The sequence below is a fragment of the Rhinatrema bivittatum genome, chromosome 1, assembly GCF_901001135.1.
Source record: "Rhinatrema bivittatum chromosome 1, aRhiBiv1.1, whole genome shotgun sequence".
Classification (NCBI taxonomy): Eukaryota; Metazoa; Chordata; class Amphibia; order Gymnophiona; family Rhinatrematidae; genus Rhinatrema; species Rhinatrema bivittatum.
The window spans coordinates 328475683-328493283 of NC_042615.1; the positions used below are offsets into that span (position 1 = coordinate 328475683).

The 17601-nt window shown below is 43.5% G+C and overlaps 1 long non-coding RNA gene across 1 annotated transcript in view; it reads right to left on the reverse strand.

The window, feature by feature from the left end:
- Nucleotides 1–274: 274 nt before the first annotated feature.
- LOC115089623 overlaps nucleotides 275–17601 on the reverse strand; it is a 97896-nt gene continuing 80569 nt past the window's right edge. The window contains exon 2 of the long non-coding RNA XR_003856189.1: nucleotides 275–604. This is a non-coding gene — a long non-coding RNA (uncharacterized LOC115089623). The remainder of the gene's footprint in view (nucleotides 605–17601) is intronic.

Genomic DNA, 17601 nt, shown 5'->3' on the forward strand with positions numbered 1-17601 from the left:
CATGCCAAAACTATGTGCTATTTTTCACCAGGTTTCTTTGCATGATAATCCTGGTAGAAAAATAGCATGTGCTGTTTCACAAATGGTGCAAGCAATTTTTTGCTACATAGTAAATCACTCTTATTGTTTGATAACTTCATGCACACCACTACATGTTCTCAGCTCATGCTGGTGTCCCCAAGTTGATACATAGAACTATATTATATGTATAGTTTTGAAAGTAATTTTAGTAAAGTTATAAAAGTTAAGAAAAAACAAACAAGATTACAGAAGCTAAATTCCAAGAAAATGTTTATTGGCACAATCACCTAATACAGAAGAAACATAATTTTTCAAATGAATGCATGTAAGCTCAGTCCATGTCTGAAAATAATTTTTGTAAATGTTCAATAAATATAGGACCTATGAGGAAGCTGGAATTGACACATGGATGAAGAACACATAATCTCCCTTTTTATAAAAAAAAATGTCCCAGCACATTGACTTCTTCTGCCTCCATTCTCACTAAGTTGGCAAGGATGTCGTCATGGTATCCAGTATGCAGCCTGGAACATCATCTGGCAAGAGCATATCAGGAATAGCGAGGAGTGATGGGCTCAAGTCCCTGTGAGCAAAAGCAGAAGGGAGAGAAAGGGAAAAGAGAGCATTAGTTGTCCTACTGCCTTTCCTACTCTGCCACACACCATAACTCCTTGGATCAAGATAATGCTTATCCTGTGCGAACACCGGCAAATCCACTGCCCCAAGATCAGTCAAGGTCATCCAAAGACCGAAGACCTTGTTTTGTTTGGGTTGTGAGATAAAGAGCCATTGTGTTCCAGCATCATACCATTGATCTGCTAACAGTATTGTAATCTTCCATCTGAATGGAAGGGCGCAGCTTGCACGCACTGTGCTTGGCATCTGGCTTTAGCCATTCAGAGGGAAAGATGGAGCATGCACAGATTGTACAAAGCAACTTTATGATGCTATATATCCATGGAATGGTCTTACTAAAACTTGGGGAGGGGAATGCTCTAAAAACCCTGGGACGTATCAGACCTGGGCTGCAAAGAAAGGATAAATACTTTCTGGGACATAAGGAATAAAAAGCATTTAGGAAAGGCAGTTGATAGACAAATATGCCCCATTCTTTGACCACCCTTTTCTCTTTCTCACAGGAGATTTCCTGTCAGTTTGCTTGTCTGAGACACTCTACAAGGTGCATACAGCTGAAGGAGAAAGTAATGATTAATTAACTGAGGAATGAAGTTTGAAAAAGGACATATGGACTATGCATGTCTGCCAGTTTCAAGATACATAATGTGATCTCTTAGCCGTACCCACAATGCACTCAAAAAGATCTCAACAACAGAACCAGTGCATAGCAAAGCTGGCTATAAAAAAAGCAAACGCACAACCTACTCTAATTAACAAGAGTGGGCAAAAAACAGTTGCACTACAGGGCTCCTCCCATTGATTTCTCAGTGCACAAAACCTGGGCAGTGACAAGCTCCAGATACCACATACTTATGAGGAGTCTCTATGTTCAGACATTTTAGCTAAAGAATGATCTACTGTTGTCCTGTGCTGGCAGCTCAAAATATGGACATACAACTAAAAATGCTTTTCCACACTGTATTCCTCAAACATACCATGGGGACACTTTTAAAACTGTTATATGCCCTAACTCCAAGGGAAAGGCTCCCATACTCAAGCAGACTGTACAATCCTACAAAAGCCAACCAAAAATGCAATGAAATCTAGTACATATAAATGGGCTTCTGAGTTTAGGTGTTTAGAAACTGTACATACGCAAGTGCTTATTTTCCAGCAAATTAGGGTTTTTTTTAGGGTACTAAAAAAATTGGTTTTGATTGGTTTTCATGGGGCAGACACTAGCACTGGATATTTTTTCCAGTTAATTCATATACACAGTGATGTACTAAGGGAGGGGGGGGCAAGGGGGGGCGGACCGTCCCGGGTGACAATAGGAGGAGAGGTGCCATTGCTGCCAGCAGGAAGGTCCCGCGACGGCGCAGAGCAGTGATATTCTGGCAGGGTTCCCACGCCACACCAGCAAATGCGAGCTCCTGCGGTAAAAGAGGCCAGAGGCAGAAGAAGAGCTCCTGCTGTGCAGCCAGCAGCTGAAGAAGAGCTCCAAAATGTATGTGAGAGAGCGAGAGACTGGCCCTGAGAGTAAGTGCCAGTATATGAGAGGGGTGCATGTGTGTGTCTGAGAGGATGCCTGTGTGTATATGAAAAGGTGCCTGTGTGTGCATGAGAGGGCTGTGTGTGTGTGTATGAGGGTGTGTGCATATGTATGTGTATGAGACAGTGAGTGTATATAAGAGTGAGTGTGTGTGTGCCTGTGTATATACATATGAGAGGGTGCCTGTGTGCATCTGGAAGTGGTGGTGATAGAAAGGAAGCTTGCATGCATGTGGGTGGGTGTGTGTGTGTGTGAGAGAGAGAGAGAGAGAGCGACATAGGAATCGTGTGTGAGAGATACAAAGGAAGCGGGTGTGTATATGTGAGAGATGAAGGAAACATGTGTGTCTGTCTCATACACACACACACACACACACTCAAACTCCCTCTGTCTCTCACCAAACGTGTATGTGTGGGTGAGACTGAGGGAGCATATTTTGTTTGTGTCTCTGTGTGTGTCTGTACCCCTTGTTCATGACAATCTCAGGGTGACAGGTATGGAGATTGGGGGATTTTTGAAATCCTTATTAGTTTTAATTACTGGGTGTTATTTGATGTCAGCTGTTTTGAAATATTTTATTGATATTTAGGAAATGTTTTAAAATTTGTACAGAAGCTTCTAATTATTGAATATTATTCTATTCATCAGCTATTCTGAAATGTATGTTTTTTAGTATGGTTTTACTATTCTGATTGATTTATATTTCATGATTGTATTGTTTTGAGGAGGAGTGATTTTCTGCTTTTCCATTGTTGCACTGCATACAGAATCTGGCTTGTCTTGGTTTCCAGTTCAGTTTATGTCTGCATGTGTGAGAGAGAAAGAGACAGAAGAAGCATTTGTGTGTGTGTGTGTTGTGTGTCTGTGTGTGTGTTAGCATGCGAGAAAGACTCAGAGGAAGCATCTATATGTGTAAGCGTGTGTGGGTGAGAGAGATGGAGGAAGTTTGTCTATGTGTGTGACACAGAGGAAGTGTGTGTGTGTGTGTGTGTGTGTGTGTGTGTGAGAATGTGAGAGAGAAGAACAGAGAAAATGCATGTGTGTGTCTCTCACATATACACATGCTCCCTCTGTCTTTCACCAAGCATGTATCTGTGTGTACGAGACAGAGGGAGCATATTGTCTGTGTGTGCATTGTGCCCTCAATCTACATAATCTTAGGATGAAGATATGGAGAGCGGGAGATTTTTAAAATCTGTATTAGTTTTAATTATTTAGTGTTATTTGATGTGTCTGCTGTTTGAAATATTTTACTGATGTTTAGGAAATTTTAAAATTATATATTGGGGGGGGGTGCCAAAGAAGTATCCGCCCCAGGTGCCAAATACTCTAGGTACGCCTCTGCATATCACAGCTTATAAGACCCTCTCCCCCAATCTGGCTTTGCCACAGCTGCAGTGCTAAACTCCTTCACCCTCACATCCCCAGCACTCATATCCCCACAGCCCAAACCCCCAAACAGCGCCAGCACTCACAACTGAAACCCCACCATACACACACATACTGCTCCACACTCACATATCTCACTCCCTCTGCTCTAGCATTCACATCTCCCACAGTTTGGCTGCCCTACAACCCCCACACTCCACTCACATCCTCCAAAGTTTGGCCTCCTGCAGCCTCAACACTCACATATTTCCCTCCCGATGTGGCCCACGGGAGCCAAACAGTGATGGCACCTTTTCATGTGGTTTGCAGGGCCCAAGGACTGAAGCTGTTACCCTTCTCCTGATGTGGCCTATGAGGGGCCAAAGAGACAAGCTGCCAATATGATTCACTGCCCGGAGAGCAGAAAGAGAAAGGAAGAGGCAGTGCCTCCAAGCACGCCTCCCCCACTCATGCTTTGAAGAGCAGTGGACACAGTAATGCTGCATGGTTCAAAGCACAAGCCGGGCCTCACGTAGCAGGGGACAAGGAGCAGACCGAAGTACCACAGCTTCCTTCCTCCTACAAGCCCTGCTCAGTGACAGCAAACAGTATCAGTAGGAGAATGAGACCAATTCAGGCTTCACTCTTTGAATGTCTTTCCTTGGCATTACATAAGAACATGCCATACTGGGTCAGACCAAGGGTCCATCAAGCCCAGCATCCTGTTTCCAACAGTGGCCAAACCAGGCCACAAGAACCTGGCAAGTACCCAAACACTAAGTCTATTTCATATTACCGTTGCTAGTAATAACTGTGGCTATTTTCTAAGTCAACTTAATTAATAGCAGGTAATGGACTTCTCCTCCGAGAACTTATGCAATCCTTTTTTAAACACAGCTATACTAACAGGCCGATACAGTAAAGTTTGCCCGCTCTCCCGGTGCGCTCACAGGCCAGTGTCCTCTGTGCGCGATACAGTAAACCAAAATATGTAAATTAGGGCCCGCGGTAAAAAGAAGCACTAGGGACACTAGCGCGCCCCTAGCACCTCTTTTTGGACAGGAACGGCGGCTGTCAGCGGGTTTGTCAGCCGACGCTCAATTTTGCTGGCGTCGGTTCTCGAGCCCGCTGACAGTCCTGGGTTCGGAAACCGGACGCCAGCAAAATTGAGTGTCCGGTTTTCAACCCACGAGCCGCGGGCTGATTTTAAATTTTTATTTTTATTTTTTTTTTACTTTTTTTTAACTTTTGGAACCTCCGACAATATCGCCATGATATCTGTGCACTTCCCCGGCACCGGCAGAAATTAACGCCTACCTTTGGGTAGGCGCTAATTTCTTAAAGTAAAATGTGCGGCTTGGCTGCACATTTTACTTACTGTATCGCACGGGAATGACTAATAGGGCTATCAACATGCATTTACATGTTGTGGGCGCTATTAGTCTCGGGGGGGGGGGGGGGGGTTGGACGCGCGTTTTCGACGTGCTATTACCCCTTACTGAATAAGGGGTAAAGATAGCGTGTCGAAACCACGCGTCCAAATGCAGGTTAACAGGAGCGCACTGTACTGTATCGGCCTGTAAGTGCACTAACCACATCCTCTGGCAACAAATTCCCGAGTTTACTTGTGCGTTGAGTGAAGAAGAACTTTCTCCGATTAGTTTTAAATTCGCCACATGCTAACTTCATGGAGTGCCGCCTAGTCTTTCTATTATCTGAAAGACTAAATAACCGATTCATATCTACCCGTTCTAGATCTCTCATGATTTTAAACACCTCTATCATATCCCCCCTCAGCCATCTCTTCTCCAAGCTGAAAGGTCCTAACCTCTTTAGTCTTTCCTCATAGGGGAGCGTTCCATTCCCCTTACCATTTTGGTCGCCCTTCTCTGTACCTTCTCCATCGCAACTATAACTTTTTTGAGATGTGGTGACCAGAATTGTACACAGTATTCAAGGTGGGGTCTCACCATGGAGTGATACAGAGGCATTATGACATTTTACGTTTTATTCACCATTCCCTTCCTAATAATTCCCAACATTCTGTTTGCTTTTTTGACTGCTGCAGCACACTGAACCGACAATTTCAATGTGTTATCCACTATGACGCCTAGATCTCTTTTTTGGGTGGTAGCACCTAATATGGAACCTAACATTGTGTAACTATAGCATGGATTATTATTCCCTATATGCATCACCTTCCACTTATCCACATTAAATTTCATCTGCCATTTGGATGCCCAATTTTCCAGTCTCACAAGGTCTTCCTGCAATTTATCCCAATCTGCTTGTGATTTAACTACTCTGAACAAGTTTGTATCATCTGCAAATTTGATTACCTCACTCGTCGCATTTCTTTCCAGATCATTTATAAATATATTGAAAAATAAGGGTCCCAATACAGATACCTGAGGCACTCCACTGCCCACTCCATTTAATCCTACTCTCTGTTTCCTGTCTTTTAGCCACTTTGTAATTCACGAAAGGACATCGCTACCTATACCATGACTTTTTACTTTTCCTGGAAGCCTCTCATGAGGAACTTTGTCAAACGCTGTCTGAAAATCCAAGTATACTACATCTACCGGTTCACCTTTATCCACATGTTTATTAACTCCTTCAAGAAAGTGAAGCAGATTTCTTTCCTTTGAATGGATGTGTTGGGCAAAGATAAGGCACTTTCTGATGCCAATCATTCTCCTCCTTGCAGACATTAGAGGCAGATGTTTGGCATTTATTTTGGCTTTTGCCATCGAGTTATCCAGCTGTTTGGCCACCTTAACATCATTAGATATTAGGGATGTGCATTCATTCGCAACAAAATAGGAAATAAAGATGATATTTCCTATTTCGTTGCATTTCGGGGCCTGACAAATTGAAAGGAAAACCCACAAAAATTCGTGTGGTTTTCCTATCGTTTTTTTGGGGGGGGAGAAAGGGCCCATTAAAAAAAAAACATGGTAGGAGCAATGGATGGCCCGCGCCATTTTGATTACTGGTAACCGACGGCCCAAGAGGGGGAGATCACTCCCGGGACCCCCGTTGGCCCACCAGGGACTTTTGGCAAGTTTTTGGGTGGGGGGGGTCGGGCAAGTCTTGGGAGGTCAGGACGGTGGGGGGTTGTAATTAATTAAATTTGAAGGGTTGGGATGGGTTTGGGGGGGGGTTTCGGGGCAGCCGAAAAAAATCGGCCAGAACCACGGGAAAACGAAATTTCCCGCGGTGGGCCAATAACGAAGGTCGAACCAAAAGGTTTGGCCGAATCACATCTCTATTAGATATGATCACCCCCAGATCCTTCTCTTCCTTTGTGCTTTGAAGAATTTCACCCCCTATACTGTACCTCCTCAAAAACAAGCAAAATAGGTGGATAAAGGGATGGCAGTAGCCAGAAAGATGCATCACTGCACAGGGAGAGGAATGGTGAGCAGAAAAATGAAGAGATATTGCTCCTGTATAAGACTTTAGTGAGAACTCATTTTGATTACATTATACTGTTTTGGAGAGCGCATCTTCAATAGGATAAAAACCATTTGGAATTGGTCCAGAGGGTGGCTACTAAACTGATCAGTGGTCTTTGTTATAAAGCATATGGGGACAGATTTAAAGATCTAAACATGTACACCCTAGAGGAAAAGCAGGATAAGGGAGCTATGATAGAGACATTTAAATAACCTCCAAGGTTTCCATGCACAAGAAAGGAGGCACTAGAATGAGAAGTCATGGGATGAGGGTGAAGTGTGTAAATATTTCTTTACAGGAGGATAGTGGATGAATTGAACAGCCTCCCTCTGGAGGTGGTGGAAATGAAGGATTGCATCTGAATTCAAGAAAGCATGGGAAAACATAGAGAGGGATCGATTTTAAAACCCGCAGACACGCGTCCATGTGCGCACGGTTCTCGGCACACGCATATGGATGCGCCAATTTTATAACATATGCGCGTCGCTGCGCACGTTATAAAATACGATACCCGCGCACACATGCTCTCCCAATTTTATAATCAGCACGCGCATGTGTGGGCAGGATTAGATTCGCACGCGCAACGGGGGATTTTCTAGAGAAACGCGCTGCGATGTAATAGGGCCTTCCCCAGTTCCCTTCCAGTCCACTCCAATTAAGGAGCGGACTGGGAAGGATCTTCCCTATCTCCCTAACTACCTTTCCTACCTTTTCCCCTCTCCTCCCTGACCCCTAACCCTTACGAGCTAGGCTAATTTTTTTTGTTTTAATACTTGCTGCTCCTTTGGAGCAGAAGTAACTTCCATGCGTTGGATGGCTGCTGGCGCATGCTTCCCTGGGACAGGGACTAATGGCCGCTGTCCCGGTCAGCCACACCCCAATCCTCCTTGCCTAGACCCTACCCCCTAACCCATCCGTTTTGCATGGCCCGTCACTTCCGCGCATACTGGAAAATACACACGTGGCCGGGACATTTCTATAATGCACTCGGCTCACACACGGCCCAGCCTTGCACATACCTCCCAGATTTTATGCCTGCCGGGCTTCGAAAATTTGGGTGAGAGGATCTAATATTTAGTTATCTGACTAACAGGCCAATACTGTAACATGGACTTAGCTGAGGACATTATTTTACCTACAGCTGGATGTGCATTTTTGACGTGCATCCACTACCCCTTATATAGTAAGGGGTTTAGCGATATTAAGTCGTAGGAACCAAAAGGTAAAAAAAAAAAAAAGATTAAAAAAAAGTTTAAAAATAAAATATGCTGGTGGGTCGGTCATGAAAACAGACACTCAATTTTACAAGCGTCCATTTTCCTAACCCGTGGCTGTGCACCAGTAAGGAAAACAGACACTCGTAAAATTGAGCATTCGCTTTCCTAACCCACGGTCACCTGACCTCTCCAGGGCACCCGCTGCTAAGAAGGCACCAGGAACGCGTTATTGCCCCCTGTACCTCCTTTTTAGTGCGACCCCTCATTTACATACAGTATTGTGTGCCCAGGAGAGGTGGCTGGGCGCATATTAGGAAAGCAGGCGCTCAACACTGAGCGCCCGTTTTCCCATGGACCTTACTGTATCGGCCTGTGTGTAACTTAGTTAACCTACATGAGATATTCAGTCTGAATATTGGCACTTATCCGGCTATGATATAGATGGATAAGTAACTACTCTCTGATCTGCCCATTGCCTCCCCATTAGATAGTTGGCTATCTACCTAGCCGGATAATAGACAGATATTCAGCAGCCGCCATTTAGCTGGAAAAGCCACTATTTATCCAGCTAAGTAGCACTGAATATTGGCCTCACAGTATCTCTAAGGGAGTGGTAGGGATTAGGAAGTTGAGGAGTTGGTGTGTGGATTGGTGTACTAGATAGGCCATATGGTCTTGTCTGCCATCATGTTTCTGTGTTTCTATATCCTGTAAGCAGCATTTCTTTAGCTTTGAGTATGTAGAAGACAGAAGTATTTCAATTATATGACACTATTCAAGAATTTATGTAATGTCCATCATCCTTTTATAATGGCTTTCATCACATGATAAATTCTCCTTCATGCTATGACAAACCACGATATATATTAAAAGCATAATGCTTATTGCCCATACTGCATGCTGCAAAACAACATCAACACAGTTCCAAAATGAGAGCAAACCTCTGGGTCAGGTTACATAATAAGCTGTTCAAGCTTGTTTTTATAATGCTAGGCAAGGAATATCCCCTCTGCTTCTGTACCTACCATTCATAATTAAAGATATTTTGTAAAACACCACATTCCAATCAAGCAACAACAGGCAAACTCCAAAGTGGATGGCCACTTAGCGTGACACCCACTGATATTGATGCACCATGAAAGACAGTTAAATGCCAATCATTTTACTGGTCTTTGCTCCATTCCTAGGTCATCTCTGGTAATGATATAGCACTTTCAAATTATGTAGCACCAATTAATGTAAGGGAGATACAAATTAAAGGACAAATTTTAAAAGCCATACGTGTGGCAAATCCGGGAGATACGAACGTGACTGGGACATGCGCGGGCCATGTGGATTTTAAGAGGCCCACAGCCACACGCATATCTCCCAGTACGTGCTTTGGAAAGGTTTTTGCAAAAAGGGGTGGGCCAGGCATGGGAGGGCCAAGCAGTGCCATTAAGTCAGTGTCACGCACAAGCGCGCTCCAGGATCCCACAACCGCGTAATTTATTGCTGCTATGGATTGCGGGTAAGTAGTAAAATAAAAATATTTAGGGTAGGCAGCAGAGTTTTAGGGGTTGGGGCTAGCAGGATAAAAGGGAGGCAGATTAGGTACGGCATTTAGGAAGTCTGCTCCTTTACAGGGGCGAACTGGGAGGGAACAGGGAAGTAGGCTCTAATGTGTCGCCACGCAAATCTACTAAAATCCCGACATTTACGCACACAAAACAGCATTTGCGCGCACATGCACGCATGGCCATAAAATTGTGCATGTGGGTAGCAGATTTTATAACATGCACGCATAGACACGTGCATGTTATAAAATTGGTGCAACAAACGCACACACATGTGCATCCAAGCATGGCTCTTAAAATCTACCTTTAAGGAGGGTAATAAGTTCCATAGAAAAAGGAAGAAAAAAAGAACTAGAGAACTAGGAGATGAACAAAAAAGGAGAGGATGTAAGGGAAATTTGGGGTTTATGGATGAGTGGTCCTGCTTCTTTTTCCAGTTACAGTTCATGAACCTCTGTGGGAACCCTTAGACAAACTAGAAAGAAGCTTGTGACATAAAGAGCAGATGAGACTCAATGTAGACCAAAAGAAGTATGCCGTCCACTGATTGATATTGTTCTAGTATTCCCCCCACAAGGTATCTAGAAGACAAAACTCTCATCTTTAGGAAGTCTTCCTCATGTCCCTGAGGCATATCACCTCCTAGATTAATAAGCTAGGTTACCAATAGCACAAGTTCATTAACATTGACTGGATGCACGTTCTCAGCTCATACTCTACATGATGTTGCTTCATGTTTGTGCATTTTTCTCACTTATGTGAGGTGTATCAGCAACAGTCTCTTGCAAGTCATAATCTTAATGCATCTCAGTTGTATTTTGAACCTTGTTCTTTTTAGCACTCAGTAAAATGCACATCTGTGTACTTGTTGATTGTGATGAGTTTGAATACTTGATTTAGGGCTCCTCTCAAGATACAGTAAATTCGTAGAGTCACAGATGATCAATGATTCTTTTTTAAGAATTGAGGTTGGTGTGAGGGAGCCAGAATGCTGACACTCTCGGAAACAGTCAGCAATGTTAAAAGAAAGGTAGATTATGTAAAAGAAGAAAGATTTTTAAATTTTTTTGCCCCAAATGGTCATAACAATGAATTGGGCTGTGTGCTCCAGCCCAGAGTTAATCCTGGCAAAGGCAAGTGTTACTACATTCAGGTCTGAGGGCTTTGGGAATGAATGAAAAGCATGTACGTATTTTAATGAATCAGTCATTTCGGACAGGACTGTGGGCAAACTGAAGGCTTTCACTAATCTATATGGTGACCCCCTCCTCCTATGTAATCCATTTACTTTTATTTAGCCCATATCAACATTTTATTTTCGATGAAATTCCCGTTAGTTGCCAGCTTTTACGACAGTTGCTATATGGCTATTTTTATGATCACTGCCCTCCAGGAGTCAAAAATAATCAACCCCCTAGATTTTTTTTAAATTAAACAACATTGGGAGCCTTCTATGTACATTAGTTCCTTCTTTTGCTCTTAGTTTTTTTATTTTAAATTAAAGTATCTTTTCAAAATACAGAAAAAAATTTATACAATATTTAAACACAGGAGCGATAACTTTAAAATAAGCATGCGCATGCCCACATACGCTAGAATTTTAAATCATCCACACAAATCCGTATGTAGTATATAAAATATGTCTGCCATGAGTATATGCGCTCCTAATTTTAAGCAATTAAACATGGAAATAGTATTTGCGTTTGTTTCCTTAGGACTTGTAGGCTTTTACAAGTGCAAGTGAGCACATCTTAAAATGGGGCGTGTGAAAGAAATTACCAGTTTGACCTAGCAGTCCACCAGTTTGCCCAGTCCATCTCTAGGTCATCAAGTCCCCTTTGGTTCTTCAGCCTGCAGTCCCCCCAGTTTACCCCAACCCCTCACCCAATCAGTTTTTGGCTATAACAAGTTTTATTCAGTCTTACACCTGAAAAAAGAGCTGAAGTAAATATGCACAGGTAATAACCCACTGTGTGCTGTGTTTGCCGGTTTGAAAATCGGGATTTATGCTCGTAAATGTTGGCCCCGCCCTGGAACGCCCCTGACCTGTCCCAAATCAGCCCCTTTCTTACGCGTATTCTGTTGATTTCACACCCGCATCTATGCAAATAATTTGCCTTTTTTAAAATAAGAGTTGTGCACACTACGCCCATATACTCGCGAATATATGCCTTTTTACACAAACAACTCTTAAAATTCATCTCATGGTTATCCTAAGCCTCACATTATTTTAGCTTAAAATGAAAAAAAATAAGGCTAAAGAGGTTAACAGTATCTCATTAACTGTGACACACAAGGTGGTTTGTCAGTCTGCTCAAAATGGACAGTTTGAACCGACAGCAGCACTTCCAGCAGTGCCATCCTGTAAAAAGCTAGAGTTCAGTTCAGCAACTATCCGACCAGTATGTTATTCACTTTACCACTTTGTGCAACCCGCTCCGTCCCCCCACTAAACATTAGCTATAAACACATGAGAGAAACAATGCATTCAAGGGCATGGAAAGAAAGAAATGAAATATGACTTCATATTTTTAGGTTTTCTCCCTTCACCCCCCCCTCCCCTCCCAACCTGTATCTTCAGATTTCTATCCCCAGAAGACATGCCCAGGTCGCTTTTAGGAGCACTCAGACTGAGAGCAAGAGAGACATCTCCTCTCTGACACCCCTCAGGGTCACTCTTTTGACTCTCAGGGGCCATCCCAGCTGTGGCAGCCCTCCTCTGTCCTTCCCTGGATCTAAGCACAGCACCTCCGTGGTGTGCACAGAGCCAATCAGCCTAAACAGGAAGGGAGCCTGAACCCAGATCCCCAGCACCACAGTGCACAACTCCAGAGTTCATCACAGCACCCGCGCCATTCAATGCAACATTAAGTGGAAATTTCATTTGAATTCCAAATGAAATTCAAAACTGGTTTAATAATATTCTGCATTAACCAACTACAATGCAACTGCCCGTTAGTACTGCAGCTTGCTAAGATTAAGTAGACAAGCAATTAGCTGACTTATTTGTACTGATTTCACATTTAACATAGTAGTTCTACTCTGAAATATCATCTTGCCTATTTCTCAGTTTCATTGGTATTTAAAAAAAGCAATACTCTGTTTGGACCAAAGATATTTTATTTCTCATTTATAATGAAAAAAAATCCATTCTGGCTAGAGCCCAGACTCTTTTTAATCTATATCTATTTCTGAGAGTCTGCCATTCAAGCTATACGTGTGTAACCCCTCCCCCACCCTTCAGAGCTTCAGAGGATAAAGCATTCCTCAATTCAGTACATTATCAGGAAATCAGATTCTGCTCTGTGAAACAGGTTAACCTGGGGTTCACATTCAGTCACTCTAAAAATAAAATCCTAAAACAAAGAGGTCAATATTCAAATGCCAGATATCCGGATAAGTAGGACTTATTCAGCCTACCTAGTAGGGATGTGCAGGGGAAAGAAATTCATTTTTGTTTCAATTCGTGGATTGCTTGATTCATTTCATTTGTGTGAAAAAAACGAATCAAGCAATAATCCCTCCCCCACCCAAAAACAGCCAAAAAATGAAATCAAAGCCTCCCTCCCACCCTCCTGGAAAAATGCCGAGGCCAGCATCCCCCCCCCCCCGGCCCCCACTTACCTGGTCCAATATAGATCCGCCAGCAAGGACTAGGCTGAAGCCTCAGACCTGCGTAGAACAAATCTGCGGTAGGTCACCATGGCCTCAGCCTACTCAAGGCCGAGGCTGGGCCTGATGCCAGGGCCTCGGCCCAGAACCAGGCCCAACACTGAGACCCAATCATGAGGCCAGTTCCCAACACCTGGGCCTCGGCCTAGACCGGAGCCTGAGCTCAGGCCTGACACTGCAACCCAACCCAGAGGCCAGGACCCAGGCCCAATACTGCGACCTGACCTGCAGGCCAGATTCCAAGAGCAGGGCCTAGGCCCAGACCCAGGCCCAATGCCTGAGCTTCGGCCCAGGGTCAGGCCCAGGCCTTGGAGCCTAGGCCTGGGAGCTTCTCCTTGGATCCTCTTCTTTCTTCTGGTCTTCAACAGCAAATGACAGCGTCTGCTGAGGTTGCACCAGAATTAATTAACTCCAATACATTTACCCAAGGGGACGGCACCATTTTGACTCCTCGTGCCTGGTTCCAGACCTAGGGCCCGGCTCCGGGACCTGATAAGTCACTTATCTAGCTATCTAATTAGCCGGATCAGTTGTGGGCAGGCAGTGGGTGAATCGGGATGGCACTACTTAACCGGATAATTTATCTGGCTGAGTAGCAATATTGAGACTTAGCCAGATAAGTTGTCTAGGTTAGACCTGCTCAATAGCAACTGAATATCCCATGTAAATTAACTGGATAATTCTATCTGGTTAACTTAGATATCTAGTTATTTTTTCAATATTGACCCCCAAATGTTATAGACATAAACAAAAATAAAGTTTACTGAATCCAAAAGTAACCAGTCAGTAGTACGAAAAAATAAAGACAACTCAGAAGTACAAAAACTCAGCTTCTTATTCAAGTTGGGTAGAAGGGTAAAAGCTAGAGCCCTCCGCTTGTACTCTACAAGACTCACTAGGGAACAGAAAGTCTTCTTCTCCTCAGAAATGGTAGCACGCTACCTTGCTGGTGACCCAGTCTCCTGGACAAACTCATCCAACCTTTAGACCTTGGAAAAAGAAACCCTCTTGTGTTTGGATGCAGATAACTCCCCTGCAAAACCACTCCAACATTCAGATGGACAACCCTCTCGCTTCCTAGATCCATTGAGAGCTACAGACAATGGCTGCCTCGCACTGCTCTTTCAACTTCCTCCATTACTGAATCGGCAATATAACCTCTGACTACTAACCTAACCTTTAGGGCAGTGTTTTCCAACCTTTTCAAGTCAAAGGCACACATACAATAACAAAAATGCTGTGTGGCACACCAAACTACACAGAGTAGGCAGTGCAGACATAGATTCATATGTTCAAAAGAACATATGAGAAGCACTGAAAGCCCCGCCATTATCTCTTTCAATTTTTAAAAGAAAGGGCTAGAGGGGATAGAGACATACATGAACCCTTCACAGTGGAACAGTTCCTCTACATATAAGTACAGGAGAAGGGTGTGGCTCAGGTAGTTACTTTGGCTACTGCATGGGTCAGCCAGACTTCTTACATTGCTGTTGCTCTTAGTACTCACTGAGTCACATCCAGCGCTCAGTGCATACTCTTCCCATCTCACTCAGCCTAGGGATAAGATAGAGGCTGGAAGTTCTCAAAAGAGGATGCTCAGGAGGGGGAAATGAGGAGGATGCTGTACAAAGAGGGGCCTGGATATCCACGTCCTGCATGTTGCCCATTAATTACCATTCTCCGGGTTTCATATTATAGCTAGGAAGAGGAGGTGTGCATGATTTCACATGTTCTCAGAAAGGAGCTTCTACACGTTTAAGAGCTGGTGACTCTTTTTGCTGTCAGATGTTGAGAGCAGAGCCCAGGTGCTGATCTGGATTTGAACATCAGGCAGTGGTGACTTTTCCTGATCAGGTCTGAAGACATACTGGTTGAGAAACACTGCTTTAGGGGATGGGTCTTTGCTATCACTCAGAATTACCATTATCTCCATGAAGCTTCCCATTACTGGAAGGGTGCTCTGATTATGGGGTGGCAAGAGGCCTGGGTATAAGTAAGAGAGAGTGAGAGCATTATGTGATTGAGAGAGACTGGTCAGAAAGGTGCCATGTGTATGTGTGAGAAAGACTGATCAGGGAGATGACTGGTATGTGTGTGCTTGTGTGTGCATGTGAAAGAGAGAGAGAGTGTGTGTGTGTGAGAGAGAGAGAGAGAAGAGACTGGTTGTGGTCCCTAAGGAAGAGGACCGTGATGACAGCTTCAGCAGCTACTGCTGCTTCTGGTGTGACCTGCAAGGGAAAGGAGTAGGAGAACTGCTGGAGAGGGTAAGTAAAGGTGGCTTTTTAAGTTCATTTTTCTTGATTGACTGCCATTTTAATTATTGGGTATTATGTGATGTGTCTGCTGTTTTGAAATATTTTATTGATGTTTGAAGAATTTTTACTAGTTTTTAAGAGTTTTTAATTGTTAGATGATGTTCTGTCCATCAGCTGTTTTGAAACATTTTTTCATATAGTTTTATAATTATTTCTGTGTGGAAATCTATAACAGCTTGGCTTTTTCTGTTTTCCTAATGGGAGATGTATTGGTGTTTAGGGCCTGGTTTAATATTTGTAGTGTTGGCTTTTTATAGGTAGGGTTGTTCCATTTGAGTACATGCCATAATGCAGGTGTAACTTTGTGCAAATTAGTTTGTGTGCATTATTGCAGATCCTGGGACTTTGTTAGGTGCTATATTTCTGTTTCCATTTCTCCAGGTTTGCTCTGCGTGCAGAGTGGCTTTATTGGGGTTTTCATTCCAGTTTGTCTCCATATTTGTAATTTGTGGTCTTTCTGTACTTGGTGAAGGTCGATCTTGTGACCGAGGTGTGATATTTAACTAGCATATAGGCACATAAAATACCTCATTTTATTTGTTGTGTTTTCTCAATTGGACATGCATTGGTGGTGAACTAGAGATGTGCATTGTTCTTTAAGTTCATTTCAGACTTTGTTTTCGGGCCCCCGCAGGAAACTTTGGTTTCCCCGTGGTTCGTGGGTTGTTTTTTTTTTGTGGGCCCCCAATTTTCAGGTTAGCGTGCTAACAGGAGTTAGCAGCGCACGCTAATGTTTTAAAGTTAGCGTGCACCAGTGGCGTAGCCAGAATTGATTTTTTGGGTGGGCACAAGGTTAACATGGGTGGGCTGTAGGCATGCAGGTCTACTAGTTGTTTTTTTACTGATAAATAATGCCAAATTATGCAGCGTAGCATTCACATCTACGCCTAAGTATGAGGTTTACTTAATGATACAAACATAATTCACGGTGATTTGTGGTACTTTAGCCTTCTTATTATTACAATTTTATACACGGCTCCTACCTGTCCATAAATGTTGAGAGAGCGGTTGTGTTGCTTATATTTAAATTGCTAACATCTCAAAATATAGATATATATTTTTACCTTTGTTGTCTGATCTTTGTATTTTTCTAATCAGTTGGTCCTGGTCTCTTTTTCCCATTTTTTCCCTTATAGCTCATTTCCTAATTCCTTTTCAGTGTCTTTCTTCTATTACTGTCTTCTTCCCTTCCACACACACACACACACACACACACACACACACACACTTTCTCTCACAGACTCCCTCTCACACACTCAAGCTCTCACTCTCATATGCTCCCCCCCCCCAGCTCACATTCTCTGCAGACACACATACAAGTTCTCACTTTCTCACCCCTCCCCAGGCTTACATTCTTATGCACACACAGACGCACATCCAGGCACCCATTCTCACCCACACACATAAACCCAGACTCCCATTCTCACCCACAAACCCATGCTCCCAGTCTCACCCACACATATTCAAGCTCCCATTCTCATCCATACATATACACATTTAAGGTCCTATTCTCACCCACACATACACACATTCAAGCACCCATTCTTATCCACATATTCAAGCTTCCATTCTCACCCACCCACACAAACCCAGGCTCTCATTCTCACCCATATATACACACATTCAAGCTCCCATTCTCACCCACCCACAAACCCAGGCTCCCATTCTCACCCACACATACACACATTCAAGCTCCCATTCTCACCCACCCACAAACCCAGGCTCCCATTCTCACCCACACATACACACATTCAAGCTCCCATTCTCACCCACACACAAACCCAGGCTCCCATTCTCAACCACACATACACACATTCGAG